At 42.2% G+C, this 26682-nt stretch overlaps 1 protein-coding gene across 5 annotated transcripts in view; it reads right to left on the reverse strand.

The window, feature by feature from the left end:
• The window catches only part of ktub (Tub domain-containing protein ktub), a 251643-nt gene extending 227985 nt beyond the window's left edge, over positions 1-23658 (reverse strand). The window contains exons 1-2 of one of the 5 annotated variants that reach the window (XM_069332510.1): positions 21651-23658; positions 20625-21561 (exon numbers count right to left, since the gene is read on the reverse strand). The gene's annotated coding sequence lies outside the window, so the exon portion shown is untranslated. Of the gene's footprint in view, positions 1-20624 lie in introns of all 5 variants that reach the window. The other 4 variants (XM_069332512.1, XM_069332511.1, XM_069332509.1 and 1 more) reach the window with 4 other exon arrangements.
• Between the last annotated feature and the right edge of the window lie 3024 nt (positions 23659-26682).

Consider the following 26682-nt stretch of genomic DNA (forward strand, 5'->3'; position numbering starts at 1 on the left):
GCTCATTTCTGGTAAGGTAATTATCAGGGAAAAAAGCGCTAAGCCATTACGACTATATAACATTTAGAAGGGATATGAGGATAAGGATTTTGGATAGGACAGAAGGAAGGAATAGTGCCCAACCAGTTGTTCGGTCAGGTATTAAACGCCAACCTGCAAGCTTTTTTTTTTATTAATACATTAGGTACATCTGTATTTGTGCAGCTGCCCTAGACTATATGAAGAGGAATACAGTGTGTCAAAAAGCTAGCTACGTGATCTAGCTAGCTACGTAAAAGTCCCCATCACACAGGATGGTTAGTCATACAGGACCATCTTCAAGAACACGAGAGTGAATAAAGTAATTGCAAAGCTCCAGGTACCTCATGCCAACGGGTCTGAAAGGTCTAATAACTGGGCATTCAGTGATGTAGTGCGGGAGATCATGCCGCAGTTCCTGCTCACAGAGTTTGCAACTGGAGTGCTCAGGATTGGAAGACCCGTCACCTGCAGCCACCTGCCACAGGTAACGGTAACCCAACCTGATCCTGGCAACCACTGTGTCCCACAGTCTAGTGGACGTTTTGTGCTGCCCAGCAAGAAGCGAGACCGTCACTCTACCGACCAGTCCAAGTGACTAGGATGCCCATTTCTGCCAGTATACGAAATGTTCCTAAAATAAGGTCGATTATTCTGGTGGTGTACAATAACAAGAGAACTAGCGCTCAATAAACACCAAATATTAACGTAATCTTTACGAGACATTTACACTGGTTGTGCAGGAAGAGACAAGCTGCTCCGTCTCCTATACTTTCTCCAGAAGAGCGGCCTCGCCAGCACCAGTGGACAGCCCGCCATACAGCCGGAGCGTCCCACCACCACCACCCTCACCACCACCATCACCACCACCACCATCACCACCACCACCATCACCACCACTACCACCACCATCACCCTCACCACAACCATCACCATCACCACCACCACCACCACCACCACCACCACCATCACCACCACCATTACCACCACCACCATCACCACCACTACCACCGCCATCACCCTCACTACAACCATCACCATTACCACCACCCTCACCACCACCACCACCACCATCACCACCACTACCACCACCATCACCCTCACTACAACCATCACCATTACCACCACCCTCACCACCACCACCACCACCACATCACCACTACCACCACCATCACCCTCACTACAACCATCACCATTACCACCACCATCACCACCACCACCACCACCACCACCACCACCATCACCACCACTACCACCACCATCACCCTCACTACAACCATCACCATTACCACCACCATCACCATCACCACCACCACCACCAGGAAAGGCGGTCTTCTAGGAGGAGTGAGAAACGGTACCAGAAGTCCCTGAGGGATAAACGCACATACGCACACAAACACGCTCGCATATTTACGTACACACATACACAAACTTGTACACATACACACACATGGCTATAAACATAAGCACACACATGTAATATTATATATATATATATATATATATATATATATATATATATATATATATATATATATATATATATATATATATATATATATATATATATATAAGCGAACATACACATGTATATATACACGCAAGTGCAAACAAGCAAACACACAATGCACACCAAACACACATATACACACAAGCAAAGGTGTACAAACAGCAAACAAGCACATATACTTTACACAAAGCACAAAAAGAACGCATAAACACACAACACCCCAGACCGGCCCCACTCAAGAGAAAGTGTCGACTGCAGCCCAACCCCCGTGATCACGAACACTGTCACGTCCACACGGCCAGCTGCCTGTCCGTGACCTTCCTTGTCCACGGTGCTGCTGACTGTTCGCTGCTAGAGTGGTGGTGGTCACAGTCACCACCCACACCACCTGGTGACTGGTGCACCTCCAGTCACCACCCACACCACCGCGTTAGACTACCTGCCTCGCTTCTCTTAAGTCACTGAAGCACACAACTGTTCCTTCCCACCTCGTACACACAAGGTAATCGTGTGTACGCACTAGATTCGCCAATGTCATCGTCGTTGGCAGCCTGGAGATTTCCAGGAGTCCTTCCAGTGACGCGGCGAGAGGACCTCTCCTCTCGGCGTTATCCCTACCATGTTAAACTCCAGTGTTCTGGAGAGATGGTTCGCGAGGCGCGATACGTCTGCAAGAGTGCTGCTGGCTGGTAATGAGTGTAGCAAAGTACGGAAACACCGCCGGGTAGAGGTGTCAATTACCGCCATACTGAGGAGACGAAGACCTGATTACCTGCGTTACTGGCTGACTGGCTGGCTGGCTGGCTGCCATACCGTCTGTCTGTCTGCTTTTCCACTTGCCTGCTCTTACTAAATCCGTATCGGCCTGCTTGCCATACTGAATTTCCGCCCGTGTGCATGTCTGCCTGCCTTCATGCTTGCCTGCCTGGTTGCTGGCTGCCTACCTGTTTAGCTCTGGGTCTACACGAGGTCACATCACTGGATCAAAATGTATTGATTGCAGAAACCTGATCTATCCTGGAGAGGGACGGTGGTTCACGCGCCCCCATCAGCCACGATGCAAGACCATCCCGTTACCTGTCCCTGTTCACCTACCGTCCCTATACCCGTCCTCCTGTCCCTTACAACCCCCCCCCCCCCCCTCCCGACCCCTAACGAGTTCCAGCAAGCGAAGACAGGCCAATACACTGGGATCTCAGCACCTAAAACATTCACCCTTCCAACTTCATTCCTACACCTCTCCCTTCTACTGACTTTCCCACCCACCATTCCACCTACATTATCTTACATTCTCACCCACTCTCCCACCTACATTTTTACTCACCTTCCCACCTACATTAATTTAACTTATATTCCGAATCCTCATCCTACCTACAATCCCACCTACTTCCCTCCAACCAACGCTCCCACCTATATTTCCACCCACAGATCCCAACTCTACCACTTACTATTTTCAAGTCCAACACTCCAATATGTTCACTCTCCTCCACACAACCTCCACATACTCACACCCACCTCCACACAACCCCACATACTCACACCCACCCCCACATACTCACACCCACCTCCACATACTCACACCCACCTCCACATACTCACACCCACCTCCACACAACCCCACATACTCACACCCACCTCCACATACTCACACCCACCTCCACATACTCACACCAACCTCCACATACTCACACCCACCCCCACATACTCACACCAACCTCCACATACTCACACCCACCCCCACATACTCACACCCACCCCCACATACTCACACCCACCTCCACATACTCACACCCACCTCCACACAACCCCACATACTCACACCCACCTCCACACAACCCCACATACTCACACCCACCTCCACACAACCCCACATACTCACACCCACCTCCACATACTCACACCCACCTCCTCACCTCATGCACACAAAGTTCAGTGTCCAGAATATTTCTCTTATACAACAGAGACAAAATCTACCAGTTCTCTTTATCTGAGAATGTCACGAGATGCTGAGGAAGGAGGTGAGGAGAAGAGGAAGAAGGAATAGAAGACGACGGAGGAGGAAGAGAAGAAGAGGAAGTAGGGGAGAGGACAAAGGGAGAGGAGACGGATGATGAAGCGGAGGAGAAAGAGAAGAAGGAGGAAGAAGAAGAGAAGTAGGAGGAAGAATAGGAGAAAGAGAAGGAAGAAGAGGGAGAGGAGGAGGAGGAGGAGGAGGAGGAGGAGGAGAAGGAGGAGGAGAAGGAGGAAGAGAGAATCACTCACCAGGGTGATGATGTATGCCTATACATTCACAGCCTCTAAACCTACTGTGTGTGTGTGTGTGCGTGTGTGTGTGTGTGTGTGTGTGTGTGTGTGTGTGTGTGTGTGTGTGTGTGTGTGTGTGTGTGTGTGTGTCTGGCAAAAGTGTGGTACATTGTGGCTCGTGTTTTCAACAGAACTTACTGACAACAGGACTAAGACCCCAGACATCATGTTATGAAACACCACCCTACACATCTCTGGCTATACACATCACCCTACACATCTCTGACCATAAACACCACCCTACACATCTCTGGCTATACACATCACCCTACACATCTCTGACCATAAACACCACCCTACACATCTCTGGCTATACACATCACCCTACACATCTCTGACCATAAACACCACCCTACACATCTCTGGCGATACACATCACCCTACACATCTCTGACCATAAACACCACCCTACACATCTCTGGCTATACACATCACCCTACACATCTCTGACCATAAACACCACCCTACACATCTCTGACTATACACATCACCTCCTCCCTAAACCCACAACTTGCAGTACTTCTCAACTCTGGTCTGACATTTGATGTCATCAGTGATGTACCAAACATTGCCTTAAATATATATAGTGTAATAGGTGAATTATACTTGGTGAGAGTATACTAAGTATACTTGGTCACCACACCAGTCACCCGGGGTTTCCCAACCCGTCCTCTTAAAAATAACGTCGCTTTTGGCTCGTATGCGCGGCGCTATGGCCGACAGTGGACGTAATTTGAAATGAAATCGACTGACGAAAGTGACGTACTGTCCCGTTTTCTGTTTGAGTCGTCCGGCCTACTCGGAAAGGTTAGGAGAGGAAACTCCCCGGTTTCCATTCCCTTCCAATCGTGCCAATCCCCCACCTTCTACACCTCCTATCCCCCAACAATCCATCTGACCACCAACTATCCCCGCCCCTCCACCTACCGTCCCCATGCATCCCCCTCTTCAACCCCCAACCGCCGTTTTAATGGAGTACCAGAAATAAACATTTTTTCGGGAGATGCGTCAAGAGCGCCGCCGCCCCCACAGTAATGACGACCCGCCCACAGTGGGATGAATGAAGTTCTGATGAGTTGAGACAAACGTCAATGGAACAATAAGAGCGAGTGGAGCAGCCGGCAGCCGTCACAAGCAACAGTCCAGGACATGTACAGGGAAACATCTGGCTGTTATTACTGCACTTGTTCACACCACACTGGGTGCTGGCTGTGGGGTCACACACTGGGTGCTGGCTGTGGGGTCACACACTGGGTGCTGTTGGCTGTGGGGTCACACACTGGGTGCTGCTAGTTGTGGGGTCACACACTGGGTGCTGCTGGCTGTGGGGTCACACACTGGGTGCTGGCTGTGGGGTCACACACTGGGTGCTGGCTGTGGGGTCACACACTGGGTGCTGGCTGTGGGGTCACACACTGGGTGCTGCTGGCTGTGGGGTCACACACTGGGTGCTGCTGGCTGTGGGGTCACACACTGGGTGCTGCTGGCTGTGGGGTCACACACTGGGTGCTGCTGGCTGTGGGGTCACACACTGGGTGCTGCTGGCTGTGGGGTCACACACTGGGTGCTGCTGGCTGTGGGGTCACACACTGGGTGCTGGCTGTGGGGTCACACACAACCTACCCCCGTGTGTGTCACCCTACCGGTCCACCACCGCCGCCTCTCAACCTTCTCCCACTTGGTTAGTAACTTTTCAAACAATATCTACAGGTGTCTCTAATTAGAAATTTGCTTCAACAATTCCCAAAGCAGAAGACCTTTAATACATATATAATAATATCCTGGTAGAGCATTGTCTTCCCCCGCCCTCCTCCTCCCCCTCCCTCCCCCCCCCCCTCGTCCCTCATCCCCCCACGACTCCCCCCCTCCTTCCCTCTGTAAATGAAGTTAACGTAATACATTTTGTCTCTAACACAATTGTGCTGACTTTCACGTCAAGCGGGTGTTGACTACTCCTCGGCCTCTAGTACCTCCTACTCCAGCTCTATATCTGCTACTCCAACTCTAGTGCTTCCTACTCGAGCGCTAGGATCTCCTACTCGAAATCTAGTTCCTCCTCCTCCTCGCAATTCAACTTAGCTTTAACCACCTGAGAGCTGGGTGGACAGGGCTTCGGATTCGCAGTCCTGAGGTTCCGGGTTCGATCCCCGGTGGAGGCGGAGACAAACAAGCAAAATGTTTCTTTCACCCTGATGCCCCTGTTACCTAGCAGTAAATAGGTACCTGGGAGTTAAACAGCTGCTACGGACTGGTTCCTGTGGATGTGTAACATAAAGGAGGCCTGGTCGAGAACCGGGCCGCGGGGACGCTAAGCCCCGAAATCATTTTAAGATAACCTCTCAAGATAGCATGTTGCTTGCTTCTCCTTTTATCATCCTCCTGCATATTATCTTCTTCATCTTCATGTATTTCTTCTTCTTTCTCCCACCCTCCTCCTCCTCCTCCTCCTCCTCCTCCACTCCAAGAAACTTCAACACACTGAGCTTCTTCAACTCGCCTCTCGACAAATATTTTTCCCTGGCACTTATGCCCCTGGAAATTCTTGCCGGGAAAATTCCAAATGCATAATTGTTTCCTGTGAGAGTTTCCTCGCGGAGCAACTTCCCTTCCGGAATATTTATAACAAAAATGTATTTAAGAAAAAAACAAAAATATTCTAACGAGAATAATGGTGACATTCAGATATCATGGCAACTCTCCCAACTTCTCCCCCACACAACCATAAATATTCCCATACGACACGTGACCTTGGACCCCCACACACCCTCCCCCTCCCCCCACACACACACCCTCCCCCACACATCCTCTCCCACACACAAGGCAAAGACTCAGGCTAAATTGCTGCACAGCCACATCAAGAGAAAAAGAACAGTAAAGGAGCAGGTAATGACAATATGCATAGGGGCAGAAGGATTCATTACAAACGACAAGGAAGTGTGTGAGGAACTGAATAAGAAATTCTAGGTCTTCACCTTAGAGCAAAAAGAAATTCCAGAGATAAGAGAGGGAATAGTTAACCAGGAACCACTGGAAGAGTTTGAGATTACCAGTGGGAAAGTAAGGAAGCGTTTACTAGAGTTGGATGTGACAAAGGCTATAGGCCCAGATGGAATCTCCCCTTGGATACTAAAGGAAGGAGCAGAAGCACTGTGCCTGGCACTCTCCATAGTGTATAACAAATCACGGGCAACAGGGGAACTGCTAGAAATTTGGAAAGCAGCTAATGTAGTCCCGATATACAAGAAAGTGGATAGACAGGAGGCACTGAACTACAGGCCAGTGTCCCTAACCTGCATACCATGCAAGCTGATGGAGAAGATTGTGCGAAGAAAGCTAGTGGAACATCTGGAACGAAAGAACTTTGTAACACAGCATCAACATGGGTTCAGGGATGGCCAAGTCCTGCCTCACAGGGTTACTTGAATTCTACGACCAGGCAACAAAAATCAGGCAAGAAAGAGAGGGGTGGGTAGACTGAATATTTTTGGATTGCCAGAAAGTCTTTGATACGGTACCACACAAAAGGCTAGTGAAAAAGCTGGAGTGAAAGGGAAAGTACTTCATTTGATAAGGGAGTACTTAAGAAACAGAAGACAACGAGTCACTGTGAGGGATGAGGTCTCAGATTGGCGAGACGTCACAAGTGGAGTCCCGCAGGGGTCAGTCCTTGGGCCTATACTGTTTCTGATATATGTAAATGATCTCCCAAAGGGTGTAGACTCGTTTCTATCAATGTTTGCTGACGATGCAAAAATTATGAGGAGGATTGAAACAGAGGATGATAGTAGGAGGCTACAAGATGACCTAGACAGACTGAATGAATGGTCCAACAAATGTCTGCTAAAGTTAAACCCGAGTAAATGCAAAGTAATGAAATTAGGTGGTGGAAACAGGAGGCCAGACACAGGATACAGAATAAGAGATGAAGTACTTAATGAAACGGATAGAGAGAAAGATCTAGAAGTTGATATCACACCAAACCTGTCTCCTGAAGCCCACATAAAAAGAATAACGTCTGCGGCATATGCGAGGCTGGCTAACATCAGAACAGCCTTCAGGAACCTGTGTAAGGAATCATTCAGAACCTTGTATACCACATATGTAAGACCAATCCTGGAGTATGCGGCCCCAGCATGGAACCCGTACCTTGTCAAGCACAAGACGAAGCTGGAAAAAGTTCAGAGGTATGCCACTAGACAATTCCCAGAACTAAGAGGAATGAGTTACGAGGAAAGGCTGCGGGAAATGCACCTTACGACATTGGAAGACAAAAGAGTAAGGGGGAGACATGATCCCTACCTACAAAATCCTCAGGGGAATTGACAGGGTAGACAAGAATAAACTATTCAACACTGATGGGACGCGAACAGGGGGACACAGGTGGAAACCGAGTATCCAAATGAGCCACGGGGGCGTTAGAAAGAACTACTTTTTCAGTGTCAGAGTAGTTAACAGGTGGAATGCAGTTGGCAGTGATGTGGTGGAGGCTGACTCCATACACAGTTTCAAATGTAGAATTGATAAGAGCCCAGTAGGCTCAGGAACCTGTACACCAGTTGATTGACAGTTGAGAGGCGGGACCAAAGAGCCAAAAGCCCAACCCCCTGAAGTATAACTAGGCGAGTATACACACACAGTATCTTATGGCATACTGGTCACATGTCCGTGTATTCTTCAGAAACTTGAACAAAGGAGCTTTCACAGCAAAGGTGAGACCCACTCTTGAATATGCAGCCCCAATATGGATCCCCTCCCCCTTCCATCTGAAAACGGACAAGGAAAAACTAGAAAGGGTCCAAAGATATGCAACGAGATTAGTTCCTGAGCTGAATGGATTCAGCTATGAGGAAAGACTGAGACAAGTGGACCTTGCCACGTTGGAGGAAAGGCGAGATAGAGGGACATGATAACATATAAGATCCCAAATTAAATTACTTAAAGTAAACAAAGCAGCATTGTTCAAAGATATGAACATCAGAACGAAGGGTCATAGATGGAATCTATAGACACAAGTGGGCCACAGAGACGTCAGAACTAAGTAGGCTCCAGCAATCGACTTGAGAATGGTCCAGGACGGACCGAAACGTCGTCGTCCCTTTACCTTCTAGTGTGTGGTCTGGTCAACACGTCAGAACTAACTTTTTCAGTATTAGGGCTCTCAATAAGTGGAATAGGTTTGACGTAAAAGTTGTTGAAACTAACTCGATTCAAATTTTTAAATCTAAAGGAGAAAGGAATGCATCATCGCATTAATCTAAGAACGTTTGGAAGGCGAGGCTAGGAGCCTAGCTCGACTCTTTAAGCATATCTAGGCGAGTACGACTAGGTGAATACAGTGTTCAATTTTTTGTTGTTTTTTACATATTTAGGTACATGTGCATTTATACAGCTACCTTAGACTATATGAAGGGTTACATAGTGTGTGTCGAGAGCAAGTTACGTGATGCTAAAATATGCCATCTTCCAGGATGGTTAGTAATTCAGGGTAAGTGATGCCTCAATAGCCTGCACTGGCAAACTTTGCATCAATTATGAAGACATCAGTAAGAACGAGAGTTAATAAAGTGGTTGCAAAACTCCAGGTGCCTCATAGCGGCAGGTCTAAAGGGTCTAATGACTGGACATTCAATAATGTAGTGTGTGAGATCATCCATCCCTAGATCTAATTTAACTTCATCTTTGTTGCACGCTAATTTGGCTGCAATGTCTGTCTCATTATGATGGGTTATATTTATGTGTGAAGATATCCATACAAAGGAGATTCGAGACCCTTTACTCTGTGCAGCGATTAGGTCATTTATAAGTGGTAGTATGAGGTTCTTGCTGTCTATCTTCCAGGAGAAGTTTTCGAATGCTTGAAGAGCAGACTTTGAATCACAAAATATATATTTTGTGATTCTGACTCACAATTTTTTTTTTATTAACATATTAGGTACATCTGCATTAGTGCAGCTACCCTAGACTATATGAAGTGGAGTACAGTGTCCCATCATAATGACTCACAATTGGGACAGTCGGAGCACGGCAAACCCTACGGAATAGTATCATCGTATTTCATTTATCAAACGCTAGAAATAAGTACAATACACACAGAAATCACAACAGCGTGACATCAAATGAACAAATCCACAAGGACTAGAAATATGCTAGAATTCAAGTGCTAGAAATGTGTGTTCAGAAAATCAACTTTTTATCAGAACCAGAAATACTCTCAATATACTAATAATATACTAAATAGTATCAGCGAAGGGCCTTAATGCTGTTCAGTATATCCCACAGGTCGTGTTGTCCCATACCAAGAGAAACAATAAGTTATCCACATACGGCAGGCATCTCTAACATGCTGGTGTGTTGCAGGTTATTAAGGCATCGTGGTTATGCGGAGAGGCAACCCGTTCTCGCACTTTCGTATAGTCAATATTGACTTATTAAGTACGTGCATATGTGACAAACTAATTTATTGTGAATATTATAGTTTACCTTGAAAAGCTTCATAGAAAACACCGACCTTACCTAACTTTCTTAGTATGTTAAGATGAGCATCTTATTGCTTCGTAATTACAATTATTACTTAACCTATACCTATAATAGGTATTTTTCGTAATTACAATTATTACTTAACCTATACCTATAATAGGTATTTTTCGTAATTACAATTATTACTTAACCTATACCTATAATAGGTATAGGTTAAGTAATAATTGTAATTACGAAGCAATAAGATGCTTATCTTAACATACTAAAAAGGTTAGGTAAGGTCGGTGTTTTCTATGAAGCTTTTCAAAGTAAACTATAATATTCACAATAAATTAGTCACATATGCACGTATTTAATAAGTCAATATTGACTGTAAGAAAGTGCGAGAACGGGTTGGGAGAGGACACCACCACCAAGTTGGGTCAATATCCAGAACACGGGAATAACTAATAATAATAACATAGAACAAAGGAGAAGCATATTATCTAATATGGATGTGTACAGGAGCATTACCTGTGAGAGATTCTATAATCAACTTCCATGTTCTGAACGTGGACATGCCTGTGGGCGATTTCGAGAGATTTCCTACTCTCGCAGCCTGGAGGACACGTAGCTACCAACATACGTGCCTAGGAACCAGAGAAAAGCTCACTAATACAACATAACGCAGTTCAGTCAAGTTCAGCAGATGAGCGTATGCTGTTTCTCAATACATACATTTTTGGTCGCTTGTAATCTCTGCGTAAAAGTAAAGATACAGTTAGTCATTCATAATTCATGCAAAAACTTCGTTTTTATTCACTTGATGAGCTACTTTATCAAATCTTATGTGAAGTTTGGCCATTCCTGAAATGTAGGGTGATGATCTTCGCTTCCGACTCTGCATATTTAAATTAAGAATGAAATACAATACATTTTCATAACATTATGGGCGACAGTGAGCATTTATCCTGTATTTTCCACCTTGCTGACTGGATTCATCAGTGCTGGAACTACTTGCCCCTCTTCAACAGTTAATATCTCTACAAGGAGGATCGACACCAGCTCCCAAACTGTAGTACTTTGTCTCGATTTCTCCCACTCAAGGGCTGAAATATTTTAGTTTGTCAACAGTAAAGAGGAGACGCAGATGAGGCCGCAGTGGCCGTAAAGGAGTATCTCGAGTTTCTTGTTGGAAAACATAAATGTGTTTGAAGTAAGAGTAAATTAACACGATACAGCAGGTGATTAGTACGTGATGGTCCACTTGTAGACTGGCTTGGTGGTTCCCAGTACGTGATAGTCCACATGTAAACTAAGTTAGCGATCGCCAATACACATAACTAGCCACCTTTCGCCTATCAGTTGGGGGACTTGCCGATTCAGCCTTGACTGACTCATCCATGTGGCCATGTAATCAAATCAATAAGACCGTGTTAAAGCTGATTGATTGTGAGTCCTTGCGAAGGCCGAGCGATGACGCCTGGCCCGCCAGCTGTTCCTTGGCACCGCGCCCGGTAGTGCCGCTAGCAAATGTTCCTAACACTTTTCAGTGAGAGAAATTCTTTGTACAGTTTTAGCTGTAAATGCATCCATATGCGTACGCAGGTGGAAATTACACATAAAAAAAATAATGCAATAGAATAGAACATAAGAACATAATAATGAAGGTAACTGCAGACGGTACATTGGCCCATACGAGGCAGCTCCTATAGAGCAATGGGTTAGACCGTATAGGGGTTGATATAGGTTGGTGCATATATTGTAATTCCAAGCACTACAAATGTGGCTGCCAGCAAGTGATGGTCCACGTGTAAACTAAACTTGGTGACTGTAGGTGATGATCCACATGCAAACCAGCTTCCTGATTGTCAGAATTAGTGTACACCTACAAAATGAAATACATCCGACCGCCAATCCATAACAATCCATTTACGAAATACCTCAAGACATACACAACAAGAAGGATGCTTAAGAGCTAGTAACTACTCTTGGCAAAATTAACACATTACTAGTTTAACTAGTTTATCAAGATTATTACCTGGCTAAATGGAACCAAGAGGTTCAGTTTCTATGCCAACTGAGTGTTCGTGTAACCTTTTCCACTACCTCCCACGGGACGGGTATGGGGTGCATAATAAATGACGCTCTTGACGCACCATGCTGGTCTGACAGCGTTCCCCCGTTATGGGCCGGGTGGCGTGCCGCCATGTTGGGCATCCTACGTCACAGTGATTCCAATAGCCCCAGCCGCCATGTTTCATCACCCCGGTGGTGGTGGTTGGGGGGGGGGCGAGTCCCCCGTGTTAAAGTTAAGGCAGTGTAGCGGTCCCCAGTGTCCCCCCCACCCCCCACCCCACAACGGTGGGGGGTGGGGGCTGGCCTTGCTTTGTTGTTTGTTTTTGTCGTTGGTTTGTTGTTTGTTGCTGCTGTTGGTTTGTTGTTCACTGTAGTGGTAGCGAACTGGTCTCTTTGGGTCATGTGATCACGGTTCAACACACACAGAAGAGCAACAGGGCAAACAAAGCTAACTTGACTGGCAGTTTAGAAGCTAGGCAAACAGCGCGTCGTCATTTAAAATCGCAACAATTGATGCACAAATTTCACCTTCATTAGGCTAACATAAATACACAAAAAAATGTATTTATGCTAATATTAATGAAAACTGGTTGATGATTCTCTCTGTATTACAACAGGCTGATCAGTATGATTTTGTACACACTGTACTATCAGGAATAACTATGATCAATACTAGATTGTTACAGTGCACGCCGCCTCGTTGGTCCCGCCTACTGGGGCGAGTGTGTCTGCCTGACAGACAGTCACTCTCACACACGGCTACCATGTGGTATATGTCATCCTCAGTGTACTGATTCACAGGTCAAACTTCAGCTCTTGGGTTCCCTGCCTTTCCATCCGCCAGTCTTGGTATTCAGTGGTTCGTAATCGAAATTTCTACAATATCTACTGTTAAAATTGTGGCTGGAATGGGCTTCTAGAGCCTGTTCACTGAGCTCATCCCATTTCCCTACTACTCTTACGATAAGTGAGTTCTTTCCCGCATTGCGTGCGTGCGTGCGTGATTATATGCATGAATTAGTAATAGTGAGTGCGCGTATATCTGCACGAGTCCCGCACGCAATTGCAGTTTTTCAGGAAGATAACCCCTAGCAACATTTTTTACCATTAAATATTTATGGAATACAAAACTAGAAGCACGAAAGACAAAGAAAATCTCCAACAACTAAATTCTGTGTAAACACTGTCAATATTGGCTATGTTGGAGCATGGCTTGGGGGGGGGGGATAATAAAATAAAGCTTTAAAACTATAAACAAATGTATTAGCGCTGCCCGCCATGATATTCAGCTGGAGAGTCATGAGGCTACAGAGTACTCGAGCTCCACTGAGTAAGTCTCTAAGCTCTTGTGGTAGACTACACGGTCATTTATTCCCTCTGTCTTACATTTTCAAAGATATAAAAAAGAAGAAAACTTGAGGTGGTGTTAAGAGCCACGCGAAGCAGCTCCTATTATTCCCAACCAAACTCACTATCTGGCCTTCGCAGACAGCATTACAGTGATTTATACCCCGTCTACTGTCTCACCCAGTTATCTTTATGACAATCTTATATACATAAGGAATATACAAACTGTGAAACACGAGGTATAAATTCTTGTCTGTGCGTCAGTGGGGTAGACCCTAGCCTAGGGAGGGTGTGGTGGTGCAGCCCGTCCTCTCCAGCGTTCACACGTCAGTATAATGATGTACTAAGTTGGCCCAGCCTAACCTAACCGAGGATCCGCGAATATAAAATGGGACGTCGCGTCAATTTTGCGAGTCGCAATGATCGTTAATACATCTTACATTGACGTTAGTGACTGTTTACGTCAAAATACGCGTTATGCGAGAGGACAGGTTGCGCGGGTAGCCTCGTGCCCTGGTCCCGCTTTTTTCATGCCATAGTAATAATTCCATATTTACAAGATATACCATTCCTTCATGTTGTGCAAGTACAATGATGTCAGTTTATTGAATCATATGGAAGATAAACACTCAACAGATACATTTTATCCAGTAGCTACTACACAACTTCAACTTTTGTATAAATGTTTTGTGCTGCCAGAAATAGATTTCTTGTTCATATGTCCTAATCACGTAACCAGTGCTCTCTAACTTACCAAAGAGAAAGCATGAAGGGATCCAGTAGATGTGGCCCTCGTGTAACATTATATTAGCCACAATATGAATGATGGAGGGGGGGGGGGGGTTAAGAATCCCACGCAACAGACATTGGGGGGGGGGGGGAATTGAGTTGTAACGAGGTTAACTACTGGAGCGGCCAGCACTTCTGCACGAGCGTATTATCGATTGGTGTTACCATGGTCTCGGTACCACACCTTTAGCTCGTCATCTCCACCCTAGGCTATGCACAGTTTTTCAGTCTGCTCCAGCCCACTTTGCACATAAGTACCCAACTCTCCGCACTTCACTCTAGCTCTTCCTCTTACTCAGCTATTTCCCCAACACCTACCATTGACGAGGGTAGAAATAGCCTAAGCTACTCTAATCCTTTTGAGATGTACTTCCTTTCTCAATAAACTTACTTAACCCTACCATTGAAACTCCTGTCTCCTCCCCCCCCCACTCTTATACTGCATTCAGACCCCTTCCCTTCCACTATCTCCCCCCCCCCTCCTCCTACTGCAACCGTTACTAGCACCAACATACGGCACCAAACGCCCTCTCAAACACAACCCTCCCATGCAACCACTCAACCTACTCTAAGTCCCTCTCAACTACATCCACTCTCCAACCACTGCCCTCCCCAAACTCCCCTAACACGAAATATGATCAAGGGGAGCATAGTGGGGTACACTGATACTCAAATACATAGCAGTAACAGAGACAAAATTCACAGGACTGATAACCTATGCAATTTTCCTCTGTATTTGTATATAAAAAAAATCTCAAGAGGAAAGAACTAGTACAGTTGTTGGCAGATGTGGAGCATGAAGATAAAAACACTAAAAAGGCAATTTTTTTAACTGTTTTACTCCTGTTATTTTTAATAACATGAGTAAAATGCGTTTTATAAAGCAATCTACAGTACAATCCCCCATTGAACAACAGAGGCCCCACCAGTAACAATCTACAATCTCCATTGCAGAATAGAGACCCTAACAGTGACAATTTACAATCCCCGTTAAATAACAAAAGACGCCCAACAATCTAGAATCTAGAGAATCCCCAACATGAATATGAGGATACAAATAAAACTTGAATAGCAATGCCCCTGATGACAAATAAGATGGCCCACACACAAAAGCCAAAACTATTAATGGTGACTTCAACCATTGAGAAATAAAATAGAACACGATATATAAATGAAGGGGAGAGCGAGATATGGAGAAATAAAATAGGGTACAATAAATGCATGAGGGAGAGGAGACAAATAAAATAGGATACAATTTTTACAATGAAGATCAATATGATAGGCCCCACCTCCACCCCTCTCTCCCCCCCCCCCTCCCCGGGTCAAGCACAACCTTGCTGTACATATTCTGAAGTCATCCCAGTTAAAATTGTTAAGCAGCTAAAAATTTGTCAAATATTTGCACAACTAAGCAATTTCATCTTGACTATCAGTCTTGAAGTCTCGGCATCCATAGAGACGCTGCGATCTTCGTGGTGGGAAATAAAATCAGGGGTTGTGTCTTCTGAAGACTCTTGAGACAGACTCCCCCCGTTTACCGCCCCGCATTTTCTCTTTACTCGAAAATGACGCGTGTGCAAGCGTTTGGATCACTTTATTATATTTTCCGTGAGAGAGAAAGATATATATATATATATATATATATATATATATATATATATATATATATATATATATATATATATATATATATATATATATATATATATAGGGGGGTACCACCACTGGTGCAATTATAGGGACCCACAGCCTCAGAGAAGGGAACACAGAGCACTCAGGGAAAAACTTGACATTTAACTCTGAATACGAAAGAGTGTTCACTTCTCCTACCACCCCCTTTTTTTTTTATTATGATGTACACTTTATTATGCAAGGTTATACAGTTACATATCTGATTTTATACAAAAAATGAACACCAAGAGGACACAAGAAAAAGTTCGCTTCCTAGAGGCTGTAGATTTCCTCGAACTCCTCCGACGCCGGGCAGGAACCGAGGATGCAGCGGGCATTTCCCCTCTGGATCGCGACACTGAGGCGCTGAAAGAGAAAACTTGCTGCTCTAGGGTCTCTTGTGGTGTCAATGAGCTTGGAACCAAGATCCTTAAGAAACCTTCTTGCACTCTCACCCCATGGGCCTAGGGTCTCAGACCCTATTGGAACGAAATTGTACCTTTGATCTAATTGCCTGTACTTGACTGACTTTTGTTTTTCTCTGTGTGTCGCTGCGGCTCCTGCCGTGCCGGCAGAGAGGGTGATGTATGTCGTTGCCAGGGTGGATACGCAAGTATAGTCCCATGCTAACTGCCTGCCACCCTTCCACGGACGCAGTGTGATTCCGTCTGGTCGGCCGGCAAAGCTAACAGAGTCACGGTTCAGTAGGTTGCGGGGCTCTCTCTCCGCTGGACACTGAGCAGAGGCAAGGCTTCTTTTAATGATTTATTAATATATATATATATATATATATATATATATATATATATATATATATATATATATATATATAGCAGCAATACACGATCCAGCTTTCACTGAATGTTCAAATAAGTGGGATGCTTTTGCAGCCCCAGCACCCATCATAGAGCCAACATAAAAACATAAAACAGTCCAGCTGGGACCACCCACTAGTGGAAAAAATAGGTGATGCCATGCTCAGCGCCGCAACATCAGACAAGGAGAAAGCTCGCCTCAGAGCAGTGCGTGCCCCCCATGCAGGAGACTTCCATGCCAGGGAGAGAGAGACAGAGATAGGAGAGAGGAAGAGAGGGAGTAGGAGAGGGAAAGAGGGGTAAATTGGGGTAGAGAGGGGGGGGGGAGATAAATGTGATGTGGGGGTGATGGAAGGAGAGAAAAGAGGAGAGAGGGGGGGAAGATGGAGAAGGGTGAAAGGGGAATGTTGGGAGAGAAGGGATGTCAGGAAAGGGGGGGGGTGGATCTTGGGAGAGGAGAGAAAGGTGAAGAGGGATGGAGATTGCTATGGAGAGTGGGTAAGAGAGGGGTAAGAGGGAAGAGGGGAATGTTGTGAAAAAAGGCCGAGGGTGGGAGATGATGTGGCTGAGGAGGAATAAGGGGAGATGGGGGGAGAAGGGAAGAGAGGGAGGGAGAGATGGGGAAGAGAGGGGAGAGGGTAATAGGGAAGAGAAACTCAGATACCCCACCAAGTTGTTTTGCACTGTTGTGGAGGCTTTAAAAAAAAACTAATTTCTCACTTTAAATTTAAAAGATTATACTAAGCTTCAGGGATGCTAAATACTGTACATACTGTTCATGCTTTTACTAATAGTGTTGCAGTATCATATAACATACACTGATTATTTAATCTACAGGATGCTTATGCAGCATTGCAAATATTTTTACTTTTATTTTCCAGCAGTGATCGAATAGAAACCAATTACCAAGTTTGGAAGCAATAGTCTTGAGGTGCTGAAGGATTATATAGCACTAACAGAATCAACAGATCAACTTTATGCTGTAAAAAAAAAAACTGCTGTTAAAAGTTTTGCTCATTTTTATCTGATAAAAGGAATGACTAATAATGTAAGCCTGGGATCTAAATTAACAAAACACTTTCAAATACTGTATCTTATTAGAAAAAATAGCAGAGTCAAATAAATGTCTTGCCTAATCAGAATAAGCAAAATACAACAGTCAATTCATTAATACAACACAGTTCACCAATATATCTTACTCATTAAATTTCCTTGACATATAGAGTATAGATCAAATTCAGTTCATTTTTATTCATAGTTCACTTGAAAATTGCATTGGTATTGATGGAGCAATTCAAAATGTAAAGGATGGTTCTCTATTGTCTAGGACAAGAAACCTGCTCAGATTATTGGTTTCCCTAAGCTAACAGTTGACCTTTCTCAGGATAATGGAACCCACAATATTCACCCAACTTTTGGGTAGATGATAAGTCACAATAATGTGGCTGATATCCAACCCACAAGTGAAAATGAGGAAAAAGATGACGTTTCGGTCCATCCTGGACTATTATCAAGTACAGTAGTGTCATTGGATATCAACTCCTGCGTATCTGTTTACTGCTAGGTAAACAAGCATTGGGTGTAAGAAAATGTACCGAAATGCCTCACCCTGCTCGGAATCAAACTCGAGTCCATTTGACTGCGAGTTAACTGCACTAACTTTATCACTGCAGGCCATTAGCACATGAAAATTTCATCTATCAAGTTTCCTAAAAAGAATTTTGGCTGAGAAAAAATAGAATTTTGGGGTCAACTAAGACCCTAATATGGATTCTATAAAATGTAAATGATATTGAGTTTAGGCCCTAGGTATATTTTCTATATACTGTATACCACACCAATCATCTAAAGCCCATTGTTTGAAAATGTGACTAAACTGTTTTGTAACATTCACTTTTGTTGAGGCCTCAAGTTCAATTTTTTTCTTTATACATAAAATATTCATTAGCACAAACTGATATTTTATACCATGTTTAGAAGAATTCAATATTTAGAAAATAGCCACAATAAAAGTGGACTTTCAAGAAAAAATTAGACAGTTTCCAACAAGAAGTGCTAGACCAACTGGGTTGTAGTGGATATGTGGGCCTGCTAGCCACTAAGCAAAAGTTTGTTGGAATAAGCTCTCACAAGTCAAGCCTGGTCCCAGGACATGCTTGGGAAGTAGAAAAACTCTCAGAACCCTTTCCAGAAAAGACCCAGATTGGGTCAAACTTATTTTAATTCTTCTTCTGGTAGGTTAGGGAGGGAGGGAATTTTTCAGGGGAAAGCACCAAGCCATTATGACTATATGACACTGGGAAGGGGTCAAGATAAGGATTTGGGATGGGACGGGATTTGTATAATATTCACAAAAGCAAAAAACTATGCCAATTCAGATACATACAGTATTTTGCAATTTACCAATTATTTAACATTCCTGGCTTTTGGGGATCGAACATATGCATGACATATGACTCGCTAGGGGCAAACCCCTATTCACTATCGAGTGAGGGAGGTAAAGGAATGCAAGAGTTACTCAAGAAGCAGTGACTCAATCACTCCTCACTCATTCGTAAGGATTGATTACGCACTAAGCCATTATGACTATATAGTTGTAATGGCCAAGTGCTTTCTCCTGATAATTACCTTACTTGACAAAAGTCAGGTTCAAGAAGCATCTTGGACTCAAAGTCAATACATCAGTAACATTTTCACTCCCAATATGCCTATTCATCTTCTTTCATACTCATTTCTTTAGGGTATTCCACTGACATTACTGGATATTAGCAAGTCTTTTAGCAATTCAACCTAGTTATATGATCTGTCTTTTCCACTTCCAGTAAATTAATGCAAATATTCTTCATGTTATGAGGTACATTTATCTACTCTACACTGGCATATTCACTAATTTTCTTTGGGGTTATAACGCTGAACATTTATTAAACTGCCAACATGTAAATTACATAACTTACACAATAAAAACTTTTGTTTAATATTAATTGGTATGATAATTCATTGTCTAAAATGTTAATTTCAATTTATTAATATTGAAAATTTACTTCTTCCAACAAATTATTTAAAACAATATATGGTAATTAATTTTTTGCCCTGTTAAAAATCAACATATTAACATGTCATTTTAACAAATATATAACAGCTACAACACAGTAACCCATGTACATACAAATACTGTACAGTAATTTATATTCTCTTTTACTTAGTTAATGTAGGCCAATATATTTAAAAAAATTGTTTTAAGATATAAGTTTGATAATATAAAATATTGTAAGCATGGATACCCTTTGCATTACAACATGTGCACTTCATTAACATGTAAAGTAATGTACTGTTCATATATAAAGGCAAGTTTCAATAATGGCTAGAATGAGATGAGGATTTGAGGACTAATTACCACCATGTAAGCAGCTACAGACATATATGGTCCTGTCAGCAATAAACATTTCTGGCAAGTCAGAAGTGTTACATGCATGACACAGGAGGTCTTATCATCTGGTCAAACAATCCATCAAAATAACATCACGATTTCCAAATGAAGGATTCCTAGTGACCCAAGTTTCCAAAGTTGTTTAGGCACTAACAAGACCACATAGTCTCGAGCGTGCCAGCACACATCACACCTGCCTCCTCCTTACCTGGAATTAGTGGAGTAACGAGGGCGCGCCCACACTTAATACATCACCCGCCACACCAAAACTTTATCCCAACTTTCCTAGCCAGTCTCAACTTGCCCGCCTGGCACTTGAGCCCGCCACTGCGCGCACTTTACCACCCTCACAAACACAAACACACGCGCGCAAGTTTTCCTGGCGATTACGTATCAGCGCCAGTATAAGCACACAATATATGAGGTGCCACTGCCAGGGTTAGGAGTGCCTCATAGCGAGCCGCGCGACACAAACCACCTGCACTCCCAACACCTCACCTTGGCATCACCCACGAGCCACGCGTTGCCATGGTCACCCGCCTCTAGGCCGCACACTACGACTCTCCTCATTGGTTGAGCGTTTCCAAGGCCGCGTTTGATTGGTCCGCGCTCACGTATCGGGTCCCAGGAGCAGAATGTCAACAAATAACGCATGTTTCGCATACCATTCACGGTGCCTTCAACACGGCTGCTCTCCGCCGTATTCACATACTGTGCTCTCTCAAGTCATTCATTCATTCATTCATTCTTTCATTCATGATATATATATATATATATATATATATATATATATATATATATATATATATATATATATATATATATATATATACACGCATAAATAAATATTCTTGTATGTTTAACTGTGTTTTATGCATGAATGTTTATGTCTGTGCTGTATGTGCCTTGTCCATGTACAGAATATTTCTGTACTCACCTGGTGGTTGTTGTGTACTCACCTGGTTGTTGTGTTGTGTACTCACCTGGTGGTTGTTGTGTACTCACCTGATTGTTGTGTTGTGTACTCACCTGATTGTTGTGTTGTGTACTCACCTGGTGGTTTTTGTGTACTCACCTGATTGTTGTGTTGTGTACTCACCTGATTGTTGTGTTGTGTACTCACCTGGTGGTTGTTGTGTACTCACCTGGTGGTTGTTGTGTACTCACCTGGTTGTTGTGTTGTGTACTCACCTGGTGGTTGTTGTGTACTCACCTGATTGTTGTGTGTACTCACCTGATTGTTGTGTTGTGTACTCACCTGATTGTTGTGTTGTGTACTCACCTGGTGGTTGTTGTGTACTCACCTGGTGGTTGTTGTGTACTCACCTGGTGGTTGTTGTGTACTCACCTGGTAGTTGTTGTGTACTCACATACATGTGAATGTATGTTTGCATGTACAATATTTTTATATTTATATCTATGGATGTATATATATGTGTATGTGTATGTATTTGTAATTAAGTGTAGTTACAGGGTGAAAGTTAAGCTCGCGGTGTCCCATTTTCCCAGTACTCTCTCAAACCTGTCCTCAGAGCAAATCTATCACCATGAGAAACTCTTGTCATATAACACTTTGAAACTACTGACGGTTTTAGCATTTCTCATTTAACTATTCGAACCGTTTACTACTGTGTGTGTGTGTGTGTACTCACCTATTTGTGCCTGCGGGATCGAGCGTTGGCAAAAGGCTTTCTAGCCTTTGGTTGTTTAAAGCAATGACACCTGTCCTCCTCTGCCATACCTATTTTTAAAGCTATGAATAGCGTTTACTTCCACAATGTGTTCCTTTAGTTCATTCCATTTCCCCACTACTCTTACACTAAAAGAAAACTTTCTAACATCTCTATGACTCAGTTTCCAGCTTCCATCCATGTCCCCTGTTCTGCTGGTATTTGGTGTGAACATTTTGTCTATTTCCATTCTATCACGCCCTCTTTAAGTATTTTGTATGCTATTATATCTCCCTGCTCCCTCCTTTTTTTAACGTCATCAGGTTCAGTTCCTTCAGTCGCTCTTCATATCCCATCCCATGCAGCACTGGGATTAGTCTTGTCTCAAATTTCTGAACATTTTTCAGTTTCCTAATGTGTTTCTTTAGGTGGAGTTGCATACTCTAAGACTGGTCTCACATAGGCAGTGCAAAGCACTCTTGAGTACCTCCTGTGTGTATGTGTGAGTGTAATTACCTAAGTGTAGCTACAGAATGAGAGCTACACTCGTGGTGTCCTGTCTTCCCAATACTCTTTGCCATATAATGCTTTGGAACTACTAACGGTTTTGGCCTCCACCACCACTTAGCTTGTTTCAACCATCTACCACTCTGTTTGCAAAAGAAAACTTTCTAATATTTTTTTTCCACCTTTGTTCACTTAACTTGAATCTATCAAATCAACCGAGGTTGCTTGGTTTCAGGAATTCCTGTCAATTTGGTCGATTCATTATTATTTTGTAAATGGCAGTCATATATTTTTTTCCCCCTCGATCTAGCTTTGGCATATTTAATGCTTCTAGCCTCTCTTCATAACTCCTGTTTATCAATTCTGGAACCATTTTGTAGCAGGCACCATTTCTAGTTTATTAATGTGTGTGTGTGTGTATATTTATTGATTTATTAATTTTTAGGTATCTTAGGTCTCTTTTTCTATGCTACTCTTCTCATTTTGAAAGTGGAAAAACAAGAAAATAAGTCATTTAAATTAAGTTTATGCCCAAGGCCTAGAACAGGAACTAAGTTATTCAAATCTACAATAATGAAAAAACAATTAAGTACAGTATTCAACATTATTTTCAACTACAGTATTTAACAAGTTCATATTTATCACTATCAATATATACTAGATATGTGCTAAATTAAACACTTGTAACAAAAACTAACAAGATAATCAGATAATTAGTTGGAACATAAGTGCAATATTCACAACCTGAAACTTGCTGCTTACAGTAGCTAGAGAGGAAAAAAAATGTCTGGCGGGTTAAAAAAAAAAAAAAAAAAAAAAAAAAAGTAGGAAATTGCAGATAGTCTATTTGCCCATGTAAGGCAAACCCTAATTCATACTCAACCAAACTCACCGATATACTTAACATACGCCGGTTCTGGTCATCCGTTCTTTAAATCAACAACACTCCTGTATATCCGGCAACCCGTTCTCGCAAATTTAATAAGTCAATATTGACTTATTAAATATGTGCATAGGTGACATACTAAACATAATAGTTTCCCTTGAAAAGCTTCATAGAAAACACCGACCTTACCTAACCTACTTAGTATGTTAAGATAAGCATCTTATTGCTTCGTAATTACAATTATTACCTAACCTATACCTATAATAGGTTAAGTAACAATTGTAATTACGAAGCTATAAGATGCTTATTTTAACATACTAAGTAGGTTAGGTAAGGTCGGTGTTTTCTATGAAGCTTTTCAAGGGAAACTATTATGTTTAGTATGTCACCTATGCACATATTTAATAAGTCAATATTGACTTATTAAATTTGCGAGAACTACTCATGTCTTTTCTGTATCTAACTTTATGCAATTTTTATCATTGTTTAGTGGTGATAAATTTAGCACCTTATTAATATCCCTTTTCATCCATTTGTATAACAATCATGATATCCTATATTAATTGGCTTTCTAGAGACTGTAAATTAAGCTTACTTATCTCTTTTCATAAGGTGTACATTCAAAGCAAATTCATATCCATTCTAAAGTATGGCAACCAAAACTGAACCATTGTACAGTACATTATGTAAATGAGCCTCTTTCTCAATATAGCTTATATCTTACATCTACACATTGATTTTTTACAGTTTAAGATCCCTAATCATTACTCCCAGATCCCTATATTTGTCTGCATTTAACTGCATCTCTAAATCTTTTATTCATTTTTACCCTCAAAGTCCTGCTATCATCAAATTGTCACCTGACCTGAGCAAGGAAGAGAAAAAAAATTTCTTATAAACTTTAGATCCGTATTCAATATTATTAAAAATAAAAAAAAACAGTTCACATATCTACTCTGTTTTGGCCTGGGCAGTGGTCAACATTTCTTGACATTGATTGGTATCACATTCTGATGGTAGCCAGACCAGACCATTTTTATCATATGAAGTACTGTACTGTATATACAAAGCAAAGAATATGTATGCTAATAATAACTATATACAGTACAGTGAACATCTTTATATTGGTCAAGTTAAGTGATACAGACGTCATATAATCAGACCAGCAGTTGAAGGATGTCCAACTCCAAATTATTTCGTGACCTTCCATGACTGCTGTGAAACAAAATGTATCTTTTTGGAAACCAGTATTCAAACATCGATACAAAAAAGTCAAGATGACTCCCACATTGCACTAGACCACCATTTTATAACAACTACACTCCAAGGGTTAAAGGCTCTTCGAAATTTCCTTGTAGTGAAGCCTAATCAGAGACCAGGCCACGGGGACCTCAACCCCCGAATTCACCGCAAGGTAGGTAAGGTAGTGATTTTCAGTCTTCTGAACTTATCTTCTCATACTCCTATTTTTATCTGCAAATTTGCAAATTATATTTCATCCTAAATTGTTCATATGGTAAACAAAGAGAACAGTCCCAGAACAGACCTGAAACATGGTTGTTTTCTGTTTAGCTTTCATGCAACTGTTTGTATTTTGTTTGTCATTTTTTTTAGCTTTCTTGTATAATAATGGGCAACAAACTACATGGCAGGCTGAACATGAATAAATGCACAAAGAGTATTTTGTAAAAGATAGCAGACTGTAATTAGAAATATATTGTAAACCATATTTTATATAAATGTTTTCTTGCAAGATTATAGAGCATTCAATTTATATATGTATTTTGAACATACAATATTAATAATGTACCTCAAAGGAAAAGCTTGTTTGGCAGGTAGCATTCAAGCCAAAGTGTGCATTTACATGTTTGTCACATTCTAGTTTATTAGTTTAAACTTGTATTTTTCAGTATAGTGTGTATTTAGTACACTAGATAACTCTACAGATGATCAGTTAAATTGTCTTAAGAAATTAATGTGCATTATAACTAAAATAATAATGGTAATCATTATACTGTACTTCCTTCATAAAGTAAATTTGGATTTCATATATAAACACTTGTGAATTTATATTACTGTATGTTACTGCATTTATTCTCTTGAGCATTCATTTCCTTTAAAGATTAGACATGGTTCACGGCATTATTAAGCAATTGGAATTATCTAGAGGGCAAGTTTATCTTTTCAGCACATGCTAATAATGCAACTTCCGTTGTAATACTAATCTGCAGTCAAAATGTTTTTTAACACAAATGGCCGATCTTTAAGTCAGTCACTGAGAATGGAAATGTTTATACAGTACCATTAATTCCACTGGCTTATACAGCCCATATGAGGGAAACATGACAATATGAAGCAGCTTTTGAGGTGCATAACCTCACTGACCTTAGTAGCATGAGGTCATTTCGTGATGCGTAGATGCATCAAACAATGGCAATGTGTAGTGGCTGCCTGCGTCACACTGAATATTATGAACAGCATTGTGTTCACCGATATCTGAACAGTGTACATAATCCTTATTAGTCAGGATTTTTTTAAGATACTGTACCATAATCACAAAATAAAAGATATTACTTATTTGTCCCTTTTAAGTGGTGATGTGCTCACAAGTTGAACAGCAATGATGTTAGCTCATGCTGCATGCGTCAGCCTTGGATGCTCACCAAGTTCTGAGACCTTCACACCAGGAATGGTGTCCACATTATTATTTTCAAAATGGCACCCGTTTACTAGAGGCCTGAGGAAGTCCAGTGTACCTGTGGGACTTTTTAAATATTGTGCAGTACTCCAAGTCATATATGTATGATATGCACAGTGGAAGGGTTAAGGACTCAAAAAAGACTTAAGCGACTTGTACGTGTAGAGCTATCTCAGTGTAGTTGGCTTACAGGAAACCATTGTATGGCCACCCCAGAAACATGACAATATACAACAAAACTATTATAAACAGTAATATTTAGTTACCCATGTTCCTGTAGCTCATCATAATTTTTTATTCTATTTGCAAGAGCACTTCTTTATGAAGTGTTTGATACTAAAACCTCTTGTAACAGCAATGCAAATGCTAACTTCTTACACTTGGACCTTAATCTGCATAGCACAGTATTGCATTTCATGTATTTGGAATTACTGTATATAACCTTGGGAAATCAACTGTACCCATTTTACTAAATTTGAGTTAATAACCAAAAATAAATAAGCTT

Source organism: Procambarus clarkii, chromosome 27, assembly GCF_040958095.1.
Source record: "Procambarus clarkii isolate CNS0578487 chromosome 27, FALCON_Pclarkii_2.0, whole genome shotgun sequence".
Classification (NCBI taxonomy): domain Eukaryota; kingdom Metazoa; phylum Arthropoda; class Malacostraca; order Decapoda; family Cambaridae; genus Procambarus; species Procambarus clarkii.